This window comes from Entelurus aequoreus, linkage group LG06, assembly GCF_033978785.1.
Source record: "Entelurus aequoreus isolate RoL-2023_Sb linkage group LG06, RoL_Eaeq_v1.1, whole genome shotgun sequence".
NCBI lineage: Eukaryota > Metazoa > Chordata > Actinopteri > Syngnathiformes > Syngnathidae > Entelurus > Entelurus aequoreus.
In genome coordinates, this window is record NC_084736.1 from 65,669,024 (window position 1) to 65,693,701 (window position 24,678).

General features: G+C 37.7%; 1 long non-coding RNA gene across 1 annotated transcript in view; it reads left to right on the forward strand.

Moving 5' to 3' along the window:
- Window positions 1–24,678, forward strand: part of LOC133652456 (uncharacterized) — a 162,927-nt gene that overhangs the window by 121,657 nt on the left and 16,592 nt on the right. The gene's annotated exons all lie outside the window — the stretch shown is intronic.

A 24,678-nucleotide genomic window follows, 5' to 3' on the forward strand; every position in this document is an offset into this window, starting at 1 on the left:
TTTAAGTCGGGGTCCACGTAATCAATTCATGGTAAATCCATGAATGATGATATAATGGTGATCATATAAGTTACATTTAAATCAGTGTGGGTGGGACTGGGAGCAGGTGGGTAAAATATCTTGCCGAAAGACACAACGGCAGTGACTAGTACGGTGGAAGCGGAACCTGGAACGCTCAAGTTGCTGGCACAGCCGCTCTACCAACAGAGCTACGCCGTAGACACTGCTAGCATTAGCACAAACTAGCAGTGGGAGGCAATCCTTCATCGGCTTGTGTACCGGTAGAGCCTTCTCCTTCGCTGTAATAAGGGTTTGCTGTGGCATCTTTTTCGGTCTTATCACAATTAAAAATTTGCTGCGGAACAAAGGCCCCTTTGCTGTTAAAATCATCAAAGTGGAGGCAAACAACATAGCTAGAAGGCTAGCTCAGTGGTTGTCTAGCAACCTGAAGCTATACAGCAAAACTGTGAGAGTTTGGTCACTTTTAAAGTGGTTCTCATCTCACAATGTGATCACTGAGACAGGCAGACACAACTCTGACCAGCGCAAGGTACGACAATGGTGGAAATAAACTGGTCAGAAGTGGCGCTAGCCTCGAAGCTCTTCGAAATGTCCGTAAACAGGATGTGAGGTAGGGGGCCCTGCCTCTTCAAAATGGGAGTGCAGGAAGTACTTCAAGCTTCAAGCAGCATGCAAAAGGAATGAAGTTAGTACGCCAAAACATGGACCGCACACAGAGGTATATTCGGCGCAATGTAAACGTTCATAAACCGAAAAGTACACAAACAGAGGCATTCGTGAATCGAGGTTACACTGTATTGAGGAAGATTGTCGATATGTTTTGGGGGCATTGGGCATATGTTTGAGTGATGGGGGGGGTCAGTTGATGCAGAGTGCGCTTGCACCTGCGCCGTATGTCAACAGAAGGATCCGGCACTCAAAAAAAGAGGTGGCCTGGAAGAAGCTGCTTACTTTCCAAAGACAACAATGACCATGCTGCCTTGCTGCACTCTGCAGTCTGTTAGGCTCTTTGGCTTTGGCACCTGGCCTGTGTGGCCACAGGATTATCCACTGACTGAGCCGTCTACATTCAAGCTTATTGGACTTCCTCACGTCCTCTTGTTTTCCTTACTCTCAAGTTTCCAGGATGCTTTCTGACTGTCTGTTTTACACATAGAGACAGGATCTCCCGTGGGGGTTGTTAGGAGGTTACAGGAGGGGGGGGGCAGAGGGGTCAGGGAGAAACTGTCTGTCTATTTCCTTTCTCCGGCCTTGGGAAACTTTGCACCACAAGTCTTTAGCATATTTTTAGTTTGCTTGCTGTTTGTGACAGTGAAACCACAGATGATAAAGTTATTTCAGGTTCACTGGGACTTTTGTTTTTCACAAGGATTACACATTATTAGTGTTTCTGGTCTCCTTTCTAAAGTCCAGTCATGCCCGTTTCACATACTTTCAGGGTAATGTACTTGGTCTGGAAGCCATCATCTTTATGTGCTCTTGCAAAAAAAAAAAAAAAAAAGAAAAAAAAATCCACCTATAGAGTCATTGAACAAAACACACTTTCACATATACAGTCGTGGTCAAAAGTTTACATACACTTGTAAAGAACATAATGTCATGGCTGTCTTGAGTTTCCAATCATTTCTACAACTCTTATTTTTTTTGTGATAGAGTGATTGGAGCACATACTTGTTGGTCACAAAAAACATTCATGAAGTTTGGTTCTTTTATGAATTTATTATGGGTCTACTGAAAATGTGACCAAAACTGCTGGGTCAAAAGTATATATATAGCAATGTTAATATTTGGTTACATGTCCCTTGGCAAGTTTCACTGCAATAAGGTGATTTTGGTAGCCATCCACAAGCTTCTGGTTGAATTTTTCACCACTCCTCTTGACAAAATTGGTGCAGTTCAGCTAATTTTGTTGGTTTTCTGATATGGACTTGTTTCTTCAGCATTGTCCACACGTTTAAGTCAGGACTTTGGGAAGACCATTCTAAAACCTTAATTCTAGCCTCATTTAGCCATTCCATTACCACCTTTGACGTATGTTTGGGGTCATTGTCCTGTTGGAACACCCAACTGCACCCAAGACCCAACTTCCGGGCTGATGATTTTAGGTTGTCCTGAAGAATTTGGAGGTAATCCTTGTTTTTTATTGTCCCATTTACTCTCTATAAAGCACCAGTTCCATTGGCAGGAAAACAGGCCCAGAGTAGAATAATACCATCACCATGCTTGACGGTAGGAATAGTGTTCCTGGGATTAAAGGCCTCACCTTTTCTCCTCCAAACATATTGCTGGGTATTGTGGCCAAACAGCTCAATTTGGGTTACATCTGACCAAAGAACTTTCCTCCAGAAGGTCTTATCTTTGTCCATGTGATGTCAGCAGATTTGGTCACATTTTCAGTAGACCCATAATAAATTCATAAAAGAACCAATCTTCATCAATGTTTTTTGTGACCAACAAGTATGTGCTCCAATCACTCTATCATAAAAAAATAAGAGTTGTAGAAATTATTGAAAACTCAAGACAGCCATGACATTATGTTCTTTACAAGTGTATGTAAACTTTTGACCACGACTGTATATGTTCATGTGCGCTCCCATATATCACACTTTACTGCACTACTAGATTTTTTTAAAATGAATCTATAGTGCTTGATTTGAGCAAATACTTTTATGATTACAGGAGACAATAATATGTCTTAATTATTTCAAATTGTATCCAATTTAGATTAAGAACAGTACAAATATCCCATAAATAATCATAGAAACCAAGGTGATTCAATGATGATTATTATAATGTTTAACTCTGAATATTTAATTACGCACTTGTCAATATTAATATTTATTTCAAGTCTGGCCTCTCAAGAGTTTATTACTTTTGCTTGTGTCTGTTAGTAGTTTAGCAACATAATTCAAAATGTCAAAGGAAATGTCAGAAATGGGATAAGAAACAAGTGGTTTTAGGGGGGTTTGGCACAATGCGATACCAGGGGCTGCACATTTGACCCCGGTACATATTTTATCATTAACATGCAGTATCATACTTATACGTACGTAATATTGATTTAAAAAATTGGTACATTGTTTTATTCATTTTTGTTTTGTAGGTTGAAGTGTTTTATGTATTGTGCTCCTGAGTTAATGTTGCTGATCAATTTAAATTTATTTTTCAGTTATTTTATTTTATTTTTCAGTTTAAAATCCATCAAGTTGGTCAAAAAATGTTTATAGTTTCGTTTCAGGCAAATTGATGCACTTTAAATATCTTCTGTTAGTGTAAAAAAACAATGTTAATAAGTTATTGTTTGTTGTAAGTTGAACTATATTTATTTATCATTTTTGTTTGCTTTCATGTTAAGGACACAATGTTATGCAGAGGTGTACTTATAACAATTTTATCGACTCATATTCCTATTTATTGTCGCAGTGCAAAGTGTGTGTGGGGGGTGCAAAATGTTCACTGGGGGTTTGTTTATCTGTCTATGTGTGTGTCAGCAACATAACACAAAAAGTTATTTGTGGATTTTGATTCAAGTGTCAGGAAATGGGAGAAGGAGCAACTGTTTAGCTTTTAGGGTTGATCCGATTAATTTCTTCCACGTTAACGTACATTATTGTTACGATGTTGAACGTCTCTGTATGTTTATGCTAACAACTCCGCCTCCCCCCACAGAGACAACAAGAGTGAGTGACTAACAAGAGGGTTCACTCTGTTTATTTAATTCCGCTATAGAACAAACCTGCCAGGCGCTGAGACTGATGCAAAGAAGTGATTCCTCTTGAGCGACAGCCGGAAAAAAAACCAACACACACAGACATTTTATTTATCCTTTGATTCACTGGTGTTTGTCTGTCTGTCTGTTAACAACATAGCTCAAAAGGTTATTTGCATTTTCAGGAAATGTCCAAATTGGGATGAGGAATAAGGGATTAGATTTGGGGAGGATTCATATCACCATGTGGATTAAGGATTTTTTTTTTTAAGGATTATTTACTAGGGGTGTGGGAAAAAATCGTTTCGAATTCGAATCGCGATTCTCACGTTGTGCGATTCAGAATCGATTCTCATTTTTAAAAAATCGATTTTTTTATTTGTATTATTATTTTGTTTTTTCATCCATCCATTTTCTACCGCTTGTCCCTTTTTGGGGTCGCGGGGGGTCGCTGGAGCCTATCTCAGCTGCATCGGGCGGAAGGCGGGGTACACCCTTTTTCATTAATTTATTTTAAAAAAAAATTATTTTTTTTAAATTAATCAATCCAACAAAACAATACACAGCAATACCATAACAATGCAATCCAATTCCAAAACCAAACCCGACCCAGCAATACTCAGAACTGCAATAAACGAGCAATTGAGAGGAGACACAAACACGACACAGAACAAACCAAAAGTAGTGAAACAAAAATGAATATTATCAACAGTATCAATATTAGTTACAATTTCAACATAGCAGTGATTAAAAATCCCTCATTGACATTATCATTAGACAGTTATAAAAATTAAAAAAAAAGAACAATAGTGTCACAGTGGCTTACACTTGTATCGCATCTCATAAGCTTGACAACACACTGTGTCCAATATTTTCACAAAAATAAAATAAGTCATATTTTTGGTTCATTTAATAGTTAAAACAAATTTACATTATTGCAATCAGTTGATAAAACATTGTCCTTTACAATTATAAAAGCTTTTTACAAAAATCTACTACTCTGCTTGCATGTCAGCAGACTGGGGTAGATCCTGCTGATATCCTATGTATTGAATGAATAGAGAATCCTTTTGAATTGGGAAAATATCGTTTTTGAATAGAGAATCGCATTGAATCGAGAAAAAAACAATTTTGAATCGAATCGTGATCCCAAGAATCGATATTGAATCGAATTGTGGGACACCCAAAGATTAGCAGCCCTATTATTTACTATTGGATGATAGGGGTCTGCACTTTTCTAGATCTTATTTTGTTATATCAAAAGTTTTTGTATTGTACACTGAAACTATTTAGAGGGAATTACATGAAAAAGCAACATTTTGGAACTGTTTATTTATCGCATTAGTCATTTATCAACGCAGATTATTCACTCAATTTATCGTGATCGCATGTGGTCCTTTACTTTAACCGCGGATGGTTACCTGAAAGACGGCGTGGGTTGTTATGCGGTCACTGATCAGGTCAACGCATACGCCATTGCAAAGATGAATAAGGAGACTAGAAGAGTGTGCTCATGCAAATTTCACTTCAAAATACACCTCGATGATACTTTAGATCAGTGGTTCTTAACCTGGGTTCGATCGAACCCTAGGGGTTCGGTGAATTGGCCTAAGGGGTTCGGCGGATGTCAAAACACACCCGACTCCTCGTGTAAATACAAACTTCTCCCTATCGGCGTATAACGGATACGGCAACAGCTGATTGATTTGCAGGTGTGTAATTTGTTGTGAGTTTATGCACTGTGTTGGTTTTGTTGTTTGAACAAGGTGATGTTCATGCACGGTTCATTTTATGCACCAGTAAAAAAAACATGGTAACACTTTAGTATGGGGAACATATTCACCATTAATTAGTTGCTTACTAACATGCAAATTAGTAACATATTGGCTCTTAACTAGTCATTATTAAGTACTTATTAATGCCTTATTCGGCATGGCCTTATTATAACCCTAACCCTCTAACCCTCACCCTAACCCTAACCAAATAACTCTAAATTAAGTCTTTATCACTTAGAATATGTTCCCCTAGTGTCCAAATAACTCTAAATTAAGTCTTTGTTACTTAGAATATGTTCCCCATACTAAAGTGTTACCAAAAACATATAACTTTGTCTTGAATTTGAAAAAATATATATATATATTTTTCACTAAATAAGGGTTCGGTGAATGCGCATATGAAACTGGTGGGGTTTGGTACCTCCAACAAGGTTAAGAATCACTGCTTTAGATAATACTCTTACCCAGCTTGGAGTAAATAAATTCTGTGCATTTCGTGAAACATTTTTGAAATTGTTTGTGTATGACATTCTGACAATAAAACTTAATTTTAATTATGCAAGAAAGTCATTTATATAATGATTGATCTAAATTCAAAACTGTGATTAATCTGATTTAATCTTTTGACAGCACTAAGTTAATTAAAATACTCGTGATGACCTTTGCCTTAACGATGTTTTATTCACTTTAACTATGATATTGGTGGACGTGCACAATAAATGTTATGTTACTATGTTGTTTTTCAAATAGTGAGGCAGAATAAGTCCTAATTCCATAAGAATATTTCACTTGATGGTACAAGCACCAAATTTGGCACACATGAAGTATAGGACCTATTATTTAGGAAAAGCACAAATAAGGAGAGCAAGCCAAATAGCGTGTCTGTCTTTATGAATTAGCAAAATATTGATGAGGTGGCGACTTGTCCAGGGTGCATCCCACCTTCCACCCGAATACAGCTGGGATAGGCTCCAGCCACCCCCGATGGATGGATGGATGGATGGATGGATGGATGGATGGATGGATGGATGGATGGACGTTACCCAAATGAAAATCAAAGATGGCCACCATTTTCCAATATGGCCGTCTTTTAAAATTGAACAAAAAAACTGTTTTCTATGTTAAGCGTGTGTAAATGAAAACATGCTATTGATCCAAACGTTGAGAAAGTACTTAAATGGGGAAAAAACATTTTATTATATTCCAAAATGGCCACTGGTTTTCAGGATGGCTATTACTTGACTAGAAATCAGTACTTTTGATCCCATATCATCTATTGAAATACTATGGCTAAGCACTATCACTTTATGTGATCAAGAGTGACGTCTAAGCACCAACCAGGGCACACTGGTGACATCATTGTTGTGATACTCAGAATGGGGTTCAGCGTCGGCTTGTAGTGTACTAGTTGTAGCTGTAGTTTAGGGGTGTCAAACGTACGGCCCGTGGGTCGGATCAGGCCCGCAAACAGGTTTTATCCGGCCCGCGGGATGAGTTTTTCTAAGTATAAAAATTAGCCGAAATTTTTGAATGAAAGAAACTGCTGTTCACTAAATGTCGAAATAGCAATTACTTGTAACTTTGTAGTTTATGCTACATATGTAAAAAAAAAATAAACCACATGATGCACCAGTCGAGGAAATTGAGCAAACCACATAAATAACATCCTGTAATTTGATTTTGAGATTATGTTTTCATCTTGATAGATTGAAAATGAACACCAATGAGTTGACTGATGAACATTATCACATCATTTATTCAGAAAGTATAAATAACGACAAATAAAGATAGAATACTATTAACTGCAACATGTAAGTGTAAAAAAACCCCCAACAACTTTAGCGTTTGCTGGGTCTGAAAATAAACGACATCTCCCAGAATTTTCTGGAAGCAGGAAGTGTAGTGTGTTTGTGGCATTCCTGACATATCCTGAAAAAAAATTCTACATTGATCCACAAGTGTTTGAGTTATGTTGCTAACAAACAGACAAAAACATAAAGTATTTGGCAGAAGTAGGAAAGTCTGCATTCTGCAAAGCAAAGTGAGGGACTTTCGTCTCGAGCGTTTTCATGTCGACACAGAGCCAGCTGGTCACGCCACACCGAACAGAGGGAAATCACCAAAAAAAAAACTGTAAAGGCGGGAAATACGAGTAAACTGAAAAGCTGCTTGATGAATCTTTAACCCATCCATCTATTTCCCACCGCTTGTCTTTGTCAATGTCGCAAGGAGGGCTGGAGCCTATCCAGCTGAACTCTGGCGGAAGGCAGGCTACACCCTGAAAAGTCGCCACCTCATAAAGTGTCACACATAAATTATATTTGAAGCCAAACAATAGTTTGTGAGGTATTTACATTATTAAAAAATCAAATTTTCAACTTTTCTAAGAAACAAGATTTTCCAAACTGATATAAACATGTCCACTCTGGAGGACACTGCTTCTCAAAAAGTCAAAGTTGAAAGACACTAAAGTCAACTTTATCGTTTTATACTGGATGTCTACATTGTCACTTTAAAGACACTCAACTGTAAGTCTTTTTTAATATTTGCTTGAAACAGTGGATGCCCCTGCAAAATGCTTTGCACTTAAAAATACATGTTTGTAGTATGATTAGAACATTTGAGCATTATGTTTGTGTTCAATTACAGTAATTTTGTTTATCCTAAACATTCCTGCCACTTCCTTTTACACACTATGGCATTTTTAAGCCTTTTTTGTTTTTGGACATATACCACAATAAAATTGTACTGTGGCCTTAATACCGTGATAATATCGTACGGTGAGATTTACGGTGAGTACCTAGTGGTACTTTAACTTTTACTTTTAACCTACCTCCATATACTACAAACTACAGTTTGTAGTATACTTTAGTGTCCCAAATGCTACCTGATAACCCCCATTATATATTTAAAGTGGAAGTATAGTTAGTTGTACTATTACGCTATTAGATAGCCTTGCCTGAATTGACAGGATGTGCCAGTGTACCCAAACCAAGGGTAACAATGCGTCAGTTACCTACAAGGTGTACAGATTGCACCGGACTTAAATGGCACTGGATGAACGGCCTAGCTAGGTGAAGAGCATTTGGATGTTTGAACCTCGTTGTATACCATATCTCAATGGGTTTATGGTCAGGTGGTAATAATCTGTGCTCCTCAAAAAGACTACAGGAAGCTTTGCCTCTCTCAGACATACAACAGAAGAGTTGTGAGTGTAGTCATAATGGCTATTATGTGATAGAATCTTGATTCATGCACAATTTCAGACATTCAGCTAGTTACCCGTCAGGTTAGACCCATCCAGATTGGATGAAGGAGGCGGTATTGAGGAAACACTGAGGCGAAATAGTGCCAAGTACCAACAAAATTGTCACAACATGTTTGGCAACGACAAACTCGAGTGTGCCACTAAAAGGGCAACTGAAATTCAGAATGATCCACGAGGAGACACTTGTGATTTAGGGCTATATAAATAAACATTGATTGATTGATTGAAGGGCTGTCAAAAATGCTAAGAACTCGCATGGATGTGCAACAGTGTGAAAAGGTAGACCCAAAGTCAGAGCTGGAACAAGCCATGACTGTGCAGCTAAATGGGAGGCTTAATGATCACAGTCTTAATGACGGCAAGCCTTTAACTGTATTGAGCGATAGAGATGTGGTTGTTTAACAGCTCTGTATCAGAAAGATAGGGTACATTTTGCAGCCAAAAACAAAGAAAAAGTCCAGTCATCCTGAGAAATGGAAGTCGGTCCTTTGATGTTCTCTGAACTTCTTACCTATGTCATTGAAACAAAAAACAACAGTGATGGGCCTCTTTTGTTTCTACTTGCTGACTTGGTAAGTCTTTACAAGGGAAGACTTGAACAATTTGGAACAAAGATACCGAATGTAAACTCTACCAGACCGAAATAAAGGCTTTTGGCAGGGATACCAAGGTTGGAAGTCTTCAAGGATTGACGTCATGTCTTTCTGGCATTCAAGGATGTAGGATCAACCTAAGGTACTCTGATGCCATCATTCTCACCAAAGCTGCCAAAATATTGTGTAAATACATGGTTGATCACAAATGTAAGTTTGAGGGCAATCTCCGTGAGCATTCAGTATATGATTTGTGCGGCCAGCTTTGCTCCAGTTCATTTGCATGATTGAGCGTGGAGCAGACATAAAGTCCCAGCTGAGGTTTGGAGCATGTACAACTGACTTGGCTATGGCTCAGCTTCTTTAAGACAACAGCTTTGCCAAGTAAAAAGAAGATGCTGCAACATATAGGCATTCCAGGCACGGAGAAATCCCATTTCCGGTCTACATAGGGAGGTCGGTTTACGCTAAGACAAGAAAGAAACACCTCGTAGAAATGGCCCCATGACCTCTTGGCCACACGGTGACCAAGCACAATCAGGAGATCTGGGTTTGAATCTCTGTTTGGGCATCTCTGTGTAGAGTTTGCATGTTCTCCCCGTGCGTGCCTGAGATTTCTCCGGGTACTCCAACTTCATCCCACATTCCAAAAATATGCATTTTAAGTTGTATGTCAATAAGTATCTAGGGTGTAACCTGTCCCTCACCCGAAGTCAGCTGGGATAGGTTCCAGTTTACCTGTGATGCTAGTGAGTATAAGTAATATAGCAAATAAATGGATGGATGGTCCATGGTCTCAGTTTTTTATATGAAAAAGTTTTTGACATAGCTCAGCTGGGAGATCATTTGTCTAATGCATCAGCCTACCCCGGATTTAGTACCACATCTTTTTACCCTGTTGAAATGCAATATGGACAGTCCTACAGTAACTATGCATGTCTCTATGCTGGACAGTCATTTGATCAAATTAAAAGAATCACTAAGAGAGTGTTTCAGCATTTAATTCATGGCATATCCTTTTAGTTTTCAATAATTACGATTTGGTCAATTCTGAATTGGATTGTACATGCTCAAAAACCATATATTTTAATGTATAGAACTTTAAGATGCAATTATTAAATAGACACCTGCTCAGTGGTCTTGTGGTTAGAGTGTCCGCCCTGAGATCGAGGTTGTGAGTTCAAACCCCAAAGACTATGAAAATGGGACCCACTACCTCCCTGCTTGGCACTCAGCATCAATGGTTGGAATTGGGGGTTAAATCACCAAAATGATTCCCGAGTGTGGCCACCGCTGCTGCTCGCTGCTCCCATCACCTCCCAGGGGGTGGAACAAGAGGATGGGTCAAAGGCAGAGGGTAATTTCACCACACCTAGTGGTACTTTAACTTTTACTTTTAACCTACCTCCAACATGGTTTAAAACTAGGGATGTCCGATATTATCGGACTGCCGATATTCTCGGCAGATAAATGCTTTAAAAGGTAATATCGGAAATGATCGGTATCGGTTTGAAATTATCGGTTTCAAAAAGTAAAATGTATGACTTTTTAAAACGCCGCTGTGTACACGGACGTAGGGAGAAGTACAGAGCGCCAATAAACCTTAAAGGCACTTGCTTTGCGTGCCGGCCCAGTCACAAGTGAATGCAAGGCATACTTGGTCAACAGCCATACAGGTCACACTGAGGGCGGCCGTATAAAGAACTTTAACACTGTTACAAATATGCGCCACACTGTGAACCCACACCAAACAAGAATGACAAACACATTTCGGGAGAACATCCACACCGTAACACAACACAAACACAACAGAACAAATACCCAGAACCCCTTGCAGCACTAACTCTTCCGGGACGCTACAATATACACCCCCTACCACCCCCCTCCCCTGCCCCCAATCCTCAACCTCCTAATGCTCTCTCAGGGAGAGCATGTCCCAAATTCCAAGCTGCTGTTTTGAGGCATGTTAAAAAAAATAATGCACTTTGTGACTTCAATAATAAATATGGCAGTGCCATGTTGGCATTTTTTCCCATAAATTGAGTTGATTTATTTTGGAAAACCTTGTTACATTGTTTAATGCTTCCAGCGGGGCATCACAACAAAATTAGGCATAATAATGTGTTAATTCCACGACTGTATATATCGGTATGGGTTGATATCGGAATCGGTAATATAAGAGTTGGACAATATCGGAATATCTGCAAAAAAGCCATTATCGGACATCTCTATTTAAAACCACTTCAAAAGGCAGTCATCTTGAAAAATAAATGTCCATTTTGCTTTTCAACGTGGGTAAGGTACTTTTCTGAGATAATAGGTCCAAATTTGGTGCTTGTACCACCAAGTGAAAGATGTATTCACTAACATGTTCCACTAAATGCATACAGAACTATCAAAGCAAATAATGAAATGAATGCAGTTTATTCTGATTCTAATGTCTGAATTCTGATTCACTTAAAAACTATATAGTGTAGTTTCGAAAATTAAGTTAGAAGTAGTGCATACTAGTGTCTGGTTGAAATAGTGAATGAGCACATTCAGTGGCGAAAGGAGCTGTCGTCTGGACAGTTGTTACTATATTATGCTCGCAGACGTCTTGGACTTCAACACCGCTGAATGATGCCATGGCCCAGATAATTTTGCTCCAAAACATGTCCTACCTGCTGAACCACATTTCCTTGTATTATCTTACCGTGAGTAAACACTGCTCTCGTTCTCCCGAACGTTTTGAGTGAGTGATGAGCTGTTCGAAAAATAGCTGCACTATGTCTTTTGACTGAATATTCCATAATGATTCCGCTGTGGAAGCTTCCTGTTTGGGCCGTCAACACCTTTCCTTGCGTCATTTTCATTCTTTGGCTTTGGGCAACAGTCACTATTTCTGTTTGTTTTTGCTCTATTTGCTGTTTGTCTTCGTAATTGTTTGTGCTCCGGCGTCGCGCTGCACATGCCTCAAGTGCTGTGTGTCTTCTGGAATCGACACATAGAGAGTTTAGTTGTATGAAAAAGTCAGTTTGGGGATCAAGAGGCTGAAACGAGAGTGTCTGAATGATGTTTTCAACTCAGCAACTTGAAGGATAGGCTTTGTTTGGGCCCACCTTTCTATGCAGCTGCACTGTGGAAAACAAACTGCATAGTGCAGCTGGGCTCCTTAATACAGCGAAAGGGGAATTTTAATCCATTTTTGGTCCTTTGGCACCGGTCAGATTTATTTGGTCATACAGAAAGGAGAGAAGGACCGAGAAGCAGGAGTGCAATGCAATTTAAGCCAGCAGTCATTTGGGGAAAAAAAAGTTCTGTTAGGTCACTGTGCACTGGGGAATTTTGCCTATTGTTCACAATCGTTGTGAAAGACATTCTAACTCGTAACTAAACGTAAATAAAAGTCTGCTCACAATGCAGCCAATGGGAGGTCCTCTTTTCCGCCCATAAATCACGCTTAAAAACCATCCAACAATACGCCATTTACATTTCGTGACTTAACTATTAACCAAGTATTAGTGATATTGTTATTATAAGCGCTAACGCAGACAGACTATTTTTAGCGGCAGGGAGCTAACATCTTGGAGCTGCTATGTTGACATCATCGGCTGATGAGCTGCTTTCTTGCCTCAGAGTTAGAGTTAAAGTCTCATCGATAGTCACACACACTAGGTGTGGGGAAATTATCCTCTGCATTGGACCCATCCCCATGTTCACCCTCTGGGAGGTGAGGGGAGCAGTGAGCAGCAGCAGTGGCCGCGCTCTGGAATCATTTTGGTGATTTAACCCCAATAGTGTTCTGTGTCCTGTAATGTCCCGTCTTGTAATTGTCCTGTATTATTATGTATTTTGCTATGTACTGCTTTTATAGTTCCTGTATTTTATATTATTACTTTAAACTGTTTTATATTTAAAACAATTTTAATCCTGTAAAGCGTCTTTGAGTGCTCTGAAAAGCGCTATAGCAAATAAAATGTATGATTATTTATTATTATTATTAATAGGCACTAATTGAACTCTCATAGGCACTGATTTTACAGTTTAGCACCTCTCTGTGTGCAATTTTTACTTTCCACCCACAGTCTGAATGCTTCGGTATATATATATATATATATATATATATATATATATATATATATATATATATATATATATATATATATATATATATATATATATATATATATATATATATAGTATTATATTTAAACAACACATTCAGAACATTCGTTCTCAGGACTGGACTGTGCACCTTACCTCCATTTGCACTATTTTTCTTTTTCTTTCCTTCCTATGTTTTGCGTATTTGTAGACTGTCGCACTGATACTAAGGGTTACTTTTAATCTCATTGTACCTGTGTATAGTGACAATAAAAGGCATTCTATTCTATTCTATATTGATGCTGAGTGCCAAGCAGGGAGGCAATGGGTCCCAATTGTATAGTCTTTGGTATGACTCGGCCGGGGTTTGAACTCACAACCTTCCGGTCTCAAGGCGGACACTCTAACCACAAGGCCACTGAGCAGGTGAAAGTTTATTTTACATCATAAATAATGCCTCTCACCTTGATAGTAGAAAGATGAGGGCATAATCCAACGAGTTGGTCAACAATTTACATCCAATTTAGACCCGGAAATAGCGGAAAAGACATGAAAGGACGCTTGGGTCCACCCCCTTTTTTGTTACGGAAGATTGAGTCATTCTTCATCTAAACGGGAATATATCAACATCCTAACAGTCGGCATCGTAGTGACAGCAGACATTGTACAGTAAGTGATGTCTTATTATGTTTGTTGCCGTGATGCGCTTTTTAAATGAGTGCGCCGCCGAATGCTTAAAATGATCAAAATATGTAAATATTACATGTTGTTATGAATGGGCCTGTTATTACAGTACATATATATTCACAGCATGTATATAAAACCTTAATGGAGGTGTTTGGATGTTTTCAAAGCGCTTTATAGTCAGAATAGATAGACTCCCATAGGCTCTATTGTAAGTGGACTTTTGATCGCATTTATTTACTATTTATTAAAGATGTCCGATAATATCGGGCTGCCGATATTATCGGCCGATAAATGCTTTAAAATGTAACATCGGAAATTATCGGTATCGGTTTCAAAAAGTAACATTTATGACTTTTTAAAACGCCGCTGTACGGAGTGGTACACGGATGTAGGGAGAAGTACAGAGCGCCAATAAACCTTAAAGGCACTGCCTTTGTGTGCCGGCCCAGTCACATAATGTCTACGGCTTTTCACACACACAAGTGAATGCAATGCATACTTGGTCAACAGCCATACAGGTCACACTGAGGGTGGCCGTATAAACAACTTTAACACTGTTACAAGTATGCGCCACACTGACAAGAATGACAAACACATTTCGGGAGAACATCCGCACCGTAACACAACATAAACACAACAGAACAAATACCCAGAACCCCTTGCAGCACTAACTATTCCGGGACGCTACAATATACACCCCCCGCCCCCCCCCCCCCCCAACCCCGCCCACCTCAACCTCCTCATGCTCTCTCAGGGAGAGCATGTCCCAAATTCCAAGATGCTGTTTTGAGGCATGTTAAAAATAATAATGCACTTTGTGACTTCAATAATAAATATGGCAGTGCCATGTTGGCATTTTTTTTGGCATTTTTGGCATTTTTTTCCATAACTTGAGTTGATTTATTTTGGAAAACCCTTGTTATATTGTTTAATGCATCCAGCGGGGCATCACAACAAAATTAGGCATAACAATGTGTTAATTCCACGACTGTATATATCGGTATCGGTTGATATCGGAATCGGTAATTAAGAGTTGGACAATATCGGAATATCGTATATCGGCAAAAAAGCCATTATCGGACATCTCTACTATTTAGAATGCTTAAAAAAAAGAAAGGATTGTGAATGACAGGTAAAATTCCAAAAAAAGTGCAGTTCCCCTTTAAGATGACCAAGTTGCCGCACTTCATTCACAGAAACACTTCATCACTGCGAGCCAACACGTGTCTCTGCAGTCTCAAATGAAACAATCTATACTAGATAGCCTCCTAGGAGTTCCAGCTGTCACGTCCCTGGGCCCGTGTATCCTAACTTGATATGACAGGGCAAAGACAAGGTGAAGGTCAGGCCTTGCGGATGATTCATGACATGTAACTCAAACTACTAGCGTTATGAACATAATTGCCTGTGGTTAAAAAGTGACGACTGCCATAGTCTTTGTCTGTTGTCGCTCATATTACCTTGCATATCTTCTCACGTTACAGCAGACACAAGTCCTCATGAATACAAAGAGAACAACAATCGAAATGTACTTTACAGAAGTGCTGTCACGTTGTGTAACTGGTTACATTGGATTGTGTACTGTTCTTTTATCGCTGACAATTTGTTCCAGGCCTAACCGTGGTAAAGGAATGTCCGCAAAGTAGCAATATTACTCCTAATTAGGTGTGGGCCGATATGACGATATCAATACATATCGCAATGAACTTGTGATCGATATCAATGAAAAATGTGTTCGATAAATTCATTATATATATATATATATATATATATATATATATATATATATATATATATATATATATATATATATATATATATATATATATATATATATATGTATATATGTATATATATAATGAATTTATTGAACACATTCTATAATATATATACATGTATGTATATATATATATATATATATATATATATATATATATATATATATATATATATATATATATATATATATATATATATATATATATATATACACTATATATATGTATATATATATATTTATACACTATATATATATATATATATATATATATATATATATATATATATATATATATATATATATATATATATATATATATATATATATATATATATACACTATATTGCCAAAGGTATTTGGCCACCCATCCAAATGATCAGAATCAGGTGTCCTAATCAAAAAATGTAAATAAATAAATAAATCACTTGGTGTATAAAATGAAGCACTTAGACATGGAGACTGTTTCTACAAACATTTGTGAAAGAATGGGCCGCTCTCAGGTGCTCAGTGATTTCCAGCGTGGAACTGTCATAGGATGCCACCTGTGCAACAAATCCAGTCGTGAAATTTCTGATGGCCGAGTCTGGGTTTGGAGGTTGCCAGGAGAGCGGTGCATTTCGGAAATTTGGTGGAGGAGGAATTATGGTGTGGGGTTGTTTTTAAGGAGTTGGGCTTGGCCCCTTAGTTCCAGTGAAAGGAACTTTGAATGCTTCAGGATACCAAAATATTTTGGACAATTCCATGCTCCCCACCATGTGGGAACAGTTTGCAGCGGGCCCCTTCCTCTTCCAACATGACTGTGCATCAGTGCACAAAGCAAGGTCCATAAAGACATGGATGACAGAGTCTGGTGTGGATGAACTTGACTGGCCTGCACAGAGTCCTGACCTGAACCCCATAGAACACCTTTGGGATGAATTCGAACGGAGACTGAGAGCCAGGCCTTCTCGACCAACATCAGTGTGTGACCTCACCAATGCGCTTTTGGAAGAATGGTCAAAAATTCCTATAAACACACTCCGCAACCTTGTGGACAGCCTTCCCAGAAGAGTTGAAGCTGTAATTGCTGCAAAAGGTGGATCGACATCATATTGAACCCTATGGTTTAGGAATGGGATGGCACTTCAAGTTCATGTGAGTCAAGGCAGGTGGCCAAATACTTTTGGCAATATATATATATGTATATATATATACATATATATATATATATATATATATATATATATATATATATATATATATATATATATATATATATATATATATATATATATATATATATATATATATATATATATATATATATATACATATATATATATATATATATACATATATATATACCGTAATTTCCGGACTATAAGCCGCACCTGACTATAAGCCGCACCAGCTAAATTTAGGGGAACATACAGATTGCTCCATATATAAGCCGCACCCGACTATAAGCCGCAGGGTTTTGATGTGTAATTACCGTAGTATATAGGGGTTCCTGCTACCACGGAGGGGATTGTCGGGACAGAGATGACTGTTTGGGAACGCAAAGCGTCCCATTTATTAACAATAAATCTTTCAATCATTCAATCAAACTTTCACATCTTTGACATGGCGAACAGCATTCGTGCAGAGTACAAATAATACAACGGTGCAAAGTAATACAAAGTGCTCACCTGTACGTTATCAAAATAACCAGCCTACCGGTATATGAAAAGTCAGTCTTTAATCATTGTGTCATCGTCTTCCTCCTGCGTACTAAAACCACCGAAATCCTCTTCGTCGGTGTCGGAGAAGAACAGGCCGTAAATAAGCCGCACCCTTGTATAAGCCGCAGGGACCAGAACGAGGGGAAAAAGTAGCGGCTTATAGTCCGGAAATTACGGTATATATATATATATATATATATATATATATATATATATATATATATATATATATATATATATATATATATATATATATATATATATACACACAAATTTGAATGACCATAAAAAGGAAGTCTGAGTCTAAATCTAAGTCTAAGTTAATTCAGGCCACAATATGTCAAATATGTTTTTTAACAAAAAAAAAATCTGAGATGTAGTGAAGTTGTAATATTCAAAGCGCGATGTGGCGAGAAACTAATGTACTTAAATATTGTAATTAACTTTGTTACCACATTTTGCCTAATCAAACTGAATGACAATTCTACTTGTACACTTCTGTAATACTAATAGAACCATTCTTTTGTCACTTGAGGGCACATCCGGCTAATTAAATGATCTCATCATAATACTCAAATATTGTCTTAATGAATAATAATAATGTAAGTTAGTACTCTTCTGCCTTCTTATTTACACTTCAGTGGTAAATTCACAACGGACAGAATTGATGTCATCCTGAAGATATTTTTTTCACTCAGCATGACATACTGTAAAAATGTTTGAACAAAATGGGAATTAAGTTATTGAATGGAGGCTTACACTTATTAAATGTCACTTTATTTTTTTTCCAGCTTTCAGAACACTGGAAAAAAAGATGATAGCATGATATTCAAGACAAAATGTTGTGAGAATAACATTTATTTTGCACACACACAAGTAGTTGACAAGAAAACAGTACCTGGAAATGGAAAATTTGGCAGTTTATTGTGGTCGTGCAAATGCCGCTGTTTGTTCCTGATAAAGAACTACAAGAAGTAAAATTGCCTCTGGGTGGACTGTTCCATCATCAACAAATATTTAATATACATAATAGTATTACAATGATGAATATTCAAACAAATATATAAGAATGTCACTTTATATATGTCTACAGAGAGAGACTGCTACTGTTGCATTTCAGTTTGTTTGGGAATCTTGAAACTACTTTATGGATTTCCTCAGTGTTAGGATTATTACTTTTAAAACCATTAATTATTTGTACTTACTAGTTAGTTTCCCAGAAAATTAATTGAATTAGTAATAGAATTGCTCCTTCAGAAAGTACTTTTTGGAAAAACCTTCAAATATCTGTAAAAGTGCATTTCAAGTGTATGTTCTTGCCTGTTACATCACTGATGTTGGGTCAATTTCGGACAACTAAGTTAGGGCCCCTCACTGACCCACCATAAAATAAGTAAAACAGCAATAGCACCAATGAGGGGGGTACTATATGATTTTTTAAAATGTTTTATGAAGCTCAAAATTGCTGGCAGTGCATGTGTAAATGACGGAGAGATGTTGTGCAAGTTGGAGATATACAGTGTTGGAACTGAGCACTGCTGTTCACTGTTAAAGGGGCTGTTTGCTGCTTTTACGCTGATGCCTAGAGGCCGCTAATTGTATATAATATAATAACTGTATGCATGTTTACGTTAGCATTTTAGCATGCTAGCATTAATGTGCTAGCTTTATGAGCTAGTTTTGCAACCGTTTACCTTAGAGCAGTGGTTCTTAACCTGGGTTCGATCAAACACTAGGGGTTCGGTGAATCGGCCTCAGGGGTTCGGCGGAGGTCAAAACACACCCGACTCATCGTGTAAATACAAACTTCTCCCTATCGGCGTATAATGGATACGGCAACAGCTGATTGATTTGCAGGTGTGTAGTTTGTTGTGAGTTTATGCACTGTGTTGGTTTTGTTGTTTGAACAAGGTGATGTTCATGCACGGTTCATTTTGTGCACCAGTAAAAAAAACATGGTAACACTTTAGTATGGGGAACATATTCACCATTAATTAGTTGCTTATTAACATGCAAATTAGTAACATATTGGCTCTTAACTAGTCATTATTAAGTACTTATTAACGCCTTATTCGGCATGGCCTTATTATAACCCTAACCCTCTAACCCTGGCCCTAACCCTCTAACCCTAACCCTAACCCTAACCAAATAACTCTAAATTAAGTCTTTGTTACTTAGATTATGTTCCCCTAGTGTCCAAACAACTCTAAATTAAGTCTTTGTTACTTAGATTATGTTCCCCTAGTGTCCAAACAACTCTAAATTAAGTCTTTGTTACTTAGAATATGTTCCCCATACTAAAGTGTTACCAAAAACATATAACTTTGTCTTGAATTTGAAAAAAAAACAACATTTAATTTTTCACTAAAGAAGGGTTCGGTGAATGCGCATATGAAACTGGTGGAGTTCGGTACCTCCAACAAGGTTAAGAACCACTGCCTTATAGTCATATAACTTGGTATGTAACACTTGTTAACTGCTAGCATGCTCATGTTAGCATGCTAACACTAAAGTGCTAACTTTTTTAGCTAATTGTACTTCCCATATTTCCCAGAATTTTCCCCTTCAAAATGAATTGGCCATTTTTCAAACTTCCACCATTTCCGCATTTTTCAACCGATTCAAACTATTCCACCTTTAACATATTCCACTCATCCTGGGAATTCAAAGTATAATTTTTCCAAGTTCAAAAAAATTCCAGGAATTTCCAGGAGTCCCTTTTTTTAAACCCTTTTTTGACCCTTTTTTCTGGCGACTATTCCTTCCACATTTTTCAACCCATTTCAATCGTTCCACCATCCAAACAGTGCTCTCCTTCAACATTTTTTTAAAAATGTCCCGTATTTCCAAGAATTCCCAGTCTTGAGGGACATTTTCGCCATTCAAAATGAATTGTCCATTTTTCAAACTTCCACCATTTCCACATTTTTCAACCGATTCAAACCTCACCACCTTCACCATATTCCACTCATTCTGGAAATTCAAACTATGATTTTTTTTCAAGGTAAAAAAAATTACAGGAATTCCCAGAAGCCCCTTTTTTTCAAACCCTTTTTTGACCCTTTTTTCTGGCGACTACTCCTTCCACATTTTTCAACCCACTTCAACCGTTCCACCATCTAAACAGTGCTCTCCTTCAACAAATTTTTAAAAATTCCCGTATTTCCAAGAATTCACAGTTTTCAGGGACATTTTTGCCATTCAAAATGAATTGTCAATTTTTCAAACTTCCACCATTTCCACATTTTTCAACCGAGTCAAACCATTCCACCTTCAACATATTCCACTTATTCGAAATTCAAACTATGATTTTTTTCAAGTTAAACATTTTTACAGGAATTCCCAGAAGTCCCTTTTTTCAAACCCGTTTTTGACCCTTTTTTCTGGCGACTACTCCGTCCACATTTTTTTTTAACCCATTTCAACCGTTCCACCATCCAAAAATTCCTCTTAATCAGGACAAAAAATGAAGTTGTTTTTTGAACTGGAAAAATTCCAGGTTTTCCCAAAATTCCTGGATTTCCTTAATACCATTTCTCAATTAAAAATTTTACTACTTCCACATTTCTCGACTGATTTGAAAAATTCCAACACCAAACATTTCAACTAATTCAGAACATTCAAGTCTTTTAACAGCTTTTCCCGAAATTTCCATGAAATTTCCATTGAAATAAATGGGACATTTTTCAAAATTCCACAATCCCCACATTTTTCATCTGATTCAAGCTGTTCCAACTCCAAAATATTCAGCCTGTTCAAAATTGTGTGCTCTCTTTCAACAATTTTTTAAAATTCCCAGATTTCCAAGAATTTCCTGTTTTCACAGACACTTTCCCCACTCAAAAGGAATCGTCCACTTTATAAACTTCCACAATTCGCATACTTTTCAACCTATTCAAACCATTCCAACATCATCACATTCCACTCATCCAACTAACACTTTCCCATGTTCCAAACCAAATTCAGTTTTTCCTGGAAATTCAAACGCTTCACCATTCAAACTATTCTTACATTCATACTACATTCTGTCAGCATTTCAGTTCAACTTCAGCATTGGAGCATTCAGACGCAACTCCTTCAGGAATTGCCTCATTTAGTTGTATATCATATTGTATTGTAAGCATTGTACACCTATTCTGGTTTTTAGCACGTAATGATGTAAACTACATCCGTACGCAAAAACTCTTTGTTAAACACTTAGCTTTGTGTGTTGCTAGCTGAGGATAGCGATTTGTCCAGCTTACATTAGCTAGCGTTGAATGTCTATTCCATCGTAACAACAAGAAGACTGCAAATTGTTAGTTGCTTCTCTTGGACTTTTTGTGTGTGTGCTGCATGTACACGTGGACAAGACTGACCACGCTTGGCTTGACAAGCAATTTATATGCAATTTAATTAAAAATTGTGAAAAATATAGACATTCAAAAGAATATGTGTTCTTTAAACCGTTCATGACCTTTTTGACCTTGGGGCACAACTTTTCCTCAACATTTTGAGTGAGCGGAATAATATAATGAGTAAAAAAATATAATAATACACATGCACACACAATAATATACTATGATAATACCTTATGACACAAAGCTTAAGTTGTGTTTTTTTGTTTGGATAATTTTACATATATTGATTGATCCGCATTGTATTGGTTTTGGTATCTTTTTTATATATATATTTATTTATTCATTTGATAGGGAAATCATAATACAGGTACTGAGAAAACAGACCCCCCAGCCCCCACCCAAAAAAAACACTAGAAAAAAATAAAATAAAATTACAAAAAATAATAAAAGTAAAATAATAACACCCCCTCACACCTCCCGTCCTACATTTCAGTCACAGTGGGTAGCAATGTACTGCCTTCCTCTTCACCACAAGCAGATAGAGAATCACACAAACTGACTAAAAGGAAACAAAAGTAACAACAAAAGTAAAAATCACAAACATACAGAGAAGTGTCACTGAATAAAAACAACAACAACAAAAAAAAAGTTGAGGTAAGTGGAAAAGTTTATTGTCAACAGTTAGTGTCACATTTATCCTATAGTGTCTTTAATTTAGCTATGTAACTAATTATACAGCCCCAGGTCAAGTCAAATTGTTTTGGTGTTCCCCCCAGATTATATATATATTTTTTCTAAATCTAAGAAAAACATGAGGTCCTTAAGCCACGGGGAGGCCTTGGGGGCAAATTGTGATTTCCACTCCAATAAAATCCTTCTACGAGCTATTAATGATGCAAAGGCGATACTATCCCTAAAAGTCTTCTTAATTTTTTGATAGTTTGGTGGAATTCCAAAAATAGCCAATTCTGCACAATGCGTCAATTTAAAATTTAGTGCATCTGCAAGTTGTTTAAAAATATTAATCCAGTAGGCTTTCAGACAGGGACAGGACCAGAACCTGGGTTTCATGTTTGCAGGAGTCGAATGACATCGATTACATGTATCTGCAATATTGGCATACATTTTGGAAAGTTTAGCGTTAGTAAAATATATGCGACGGACTGATTGATTGATTGAGATTTTTATTAGTAGATTGCACAGTACAGTACATATTCAGTACAATTGACCACTAAATGGTAACACCTGAATAAGTTTTTCAACTTGTTTAAGTTGGGGTCCACGTTAATCAATTCATGGTAACAACGTGGTGACAACCTTTAACTGTATTAGATTAAGCTTTGAACAATATGTGCTATCATTTATTTGTATCAATGCAGATTTCCAGTCATTGTCATCCAAAACTTTGCCAAATTCTGCTCCCCAGTTGTTTGTAATTTTGTCAAGAGATTTCTCTTTGAGATGGGAAATTAGGATATACCTTTTAGAGATGATGCCTTTGTTATGATCCGCTGCCCGGATCATAGTTTTACGTTCAAGTCACATGTGTTTTCAGCACCTTGTTTGGTTTCTGTTGCCATGACGGCAGATTGTGATCACCTGCCTCTGGTTAGCGTTTGGGACGCGCACCTGTTGCCCAAGCGCTAATCAGAGGGCTATTTAGTCTTCGCCCGGGCAGCACTCTGCCTGGCTTCCCAATTTGCTTACATGCAACAAGTATCGACCTTTTTTGATTCCTGCTAGCTTTCAGGCTATGCTATTTTTTTTGCTTGCTAGCTCCCATGCTAGTCGTTTTTGTTTTTTCTGTCTGATTTGTGGAAATAAATCATTTTCCTACCTGCAAGCTGTGTCCGAAGCCGTCTGCATCCTTGGGAGAACACCTCGCACCACGATGCGACCAGGTCGCTACAGCCTTTCTGATTTCCAAAAGTGAGTCTATTACAGATTGAGGTGGGCTACTGGGAAAATAGCTGTTATTTGATTTAGCAAAGTTACGGATTTGGAAATATTGAAATAGGTGAGAGTTTTAGTATCTTTAATGCACAAAATGTATCAAAATGGCCCCCGCATTCAAAGTTGGATAGAGTACCCAAAAATTGTACTCAAGTAAGAGTACCGTTACTTAAGAATAATATGACTCAAGTGAGACTAAAAAGTCATCAAAATAATTACTTGAGTAATAGTGAGTATTCTGTGAAAACACTACTCAAGTATTGTGTAACTTGAAGGAACTACTGATTTATTTAGTAGCTATTTTTCAATGTTTCTTGGACTACAATTGTATTTGATGTGAGTGTTAAAGTTAAAGTACCAATGATTGTCACACACACACTAGGTGTGGTGAAATTTGTCCTCTGCATTTGACCCATCCCCTTGATCACCCCCTGGGAGGTGAGGGGAGCAATGGGCAGCAGCGGTGCCGCGCCCGGGAATCATTTTTGGTGATTTAACCCCCAATTCCAACCCTTGATGCTGAGTGCCAAGCAGGAAGGTAATGGGTCCCATTTTTTATAGTCTTTGCTATGACTCGGCCGGGGTTTGAACTCACAACCTACCGATCTCTTGTGATAAAATGGCAACCAAGGTAATCAAAAAGGTTAATTAACGAACGAGATTTCTCTACAGAATTTCCTCTCTGGTCAACAAAAGCACCTTGAGGATTCTGGCGGGAACTCTCGTTCAACCCTTTTTCGATTACGCATGCACCTCCTGGTACCCT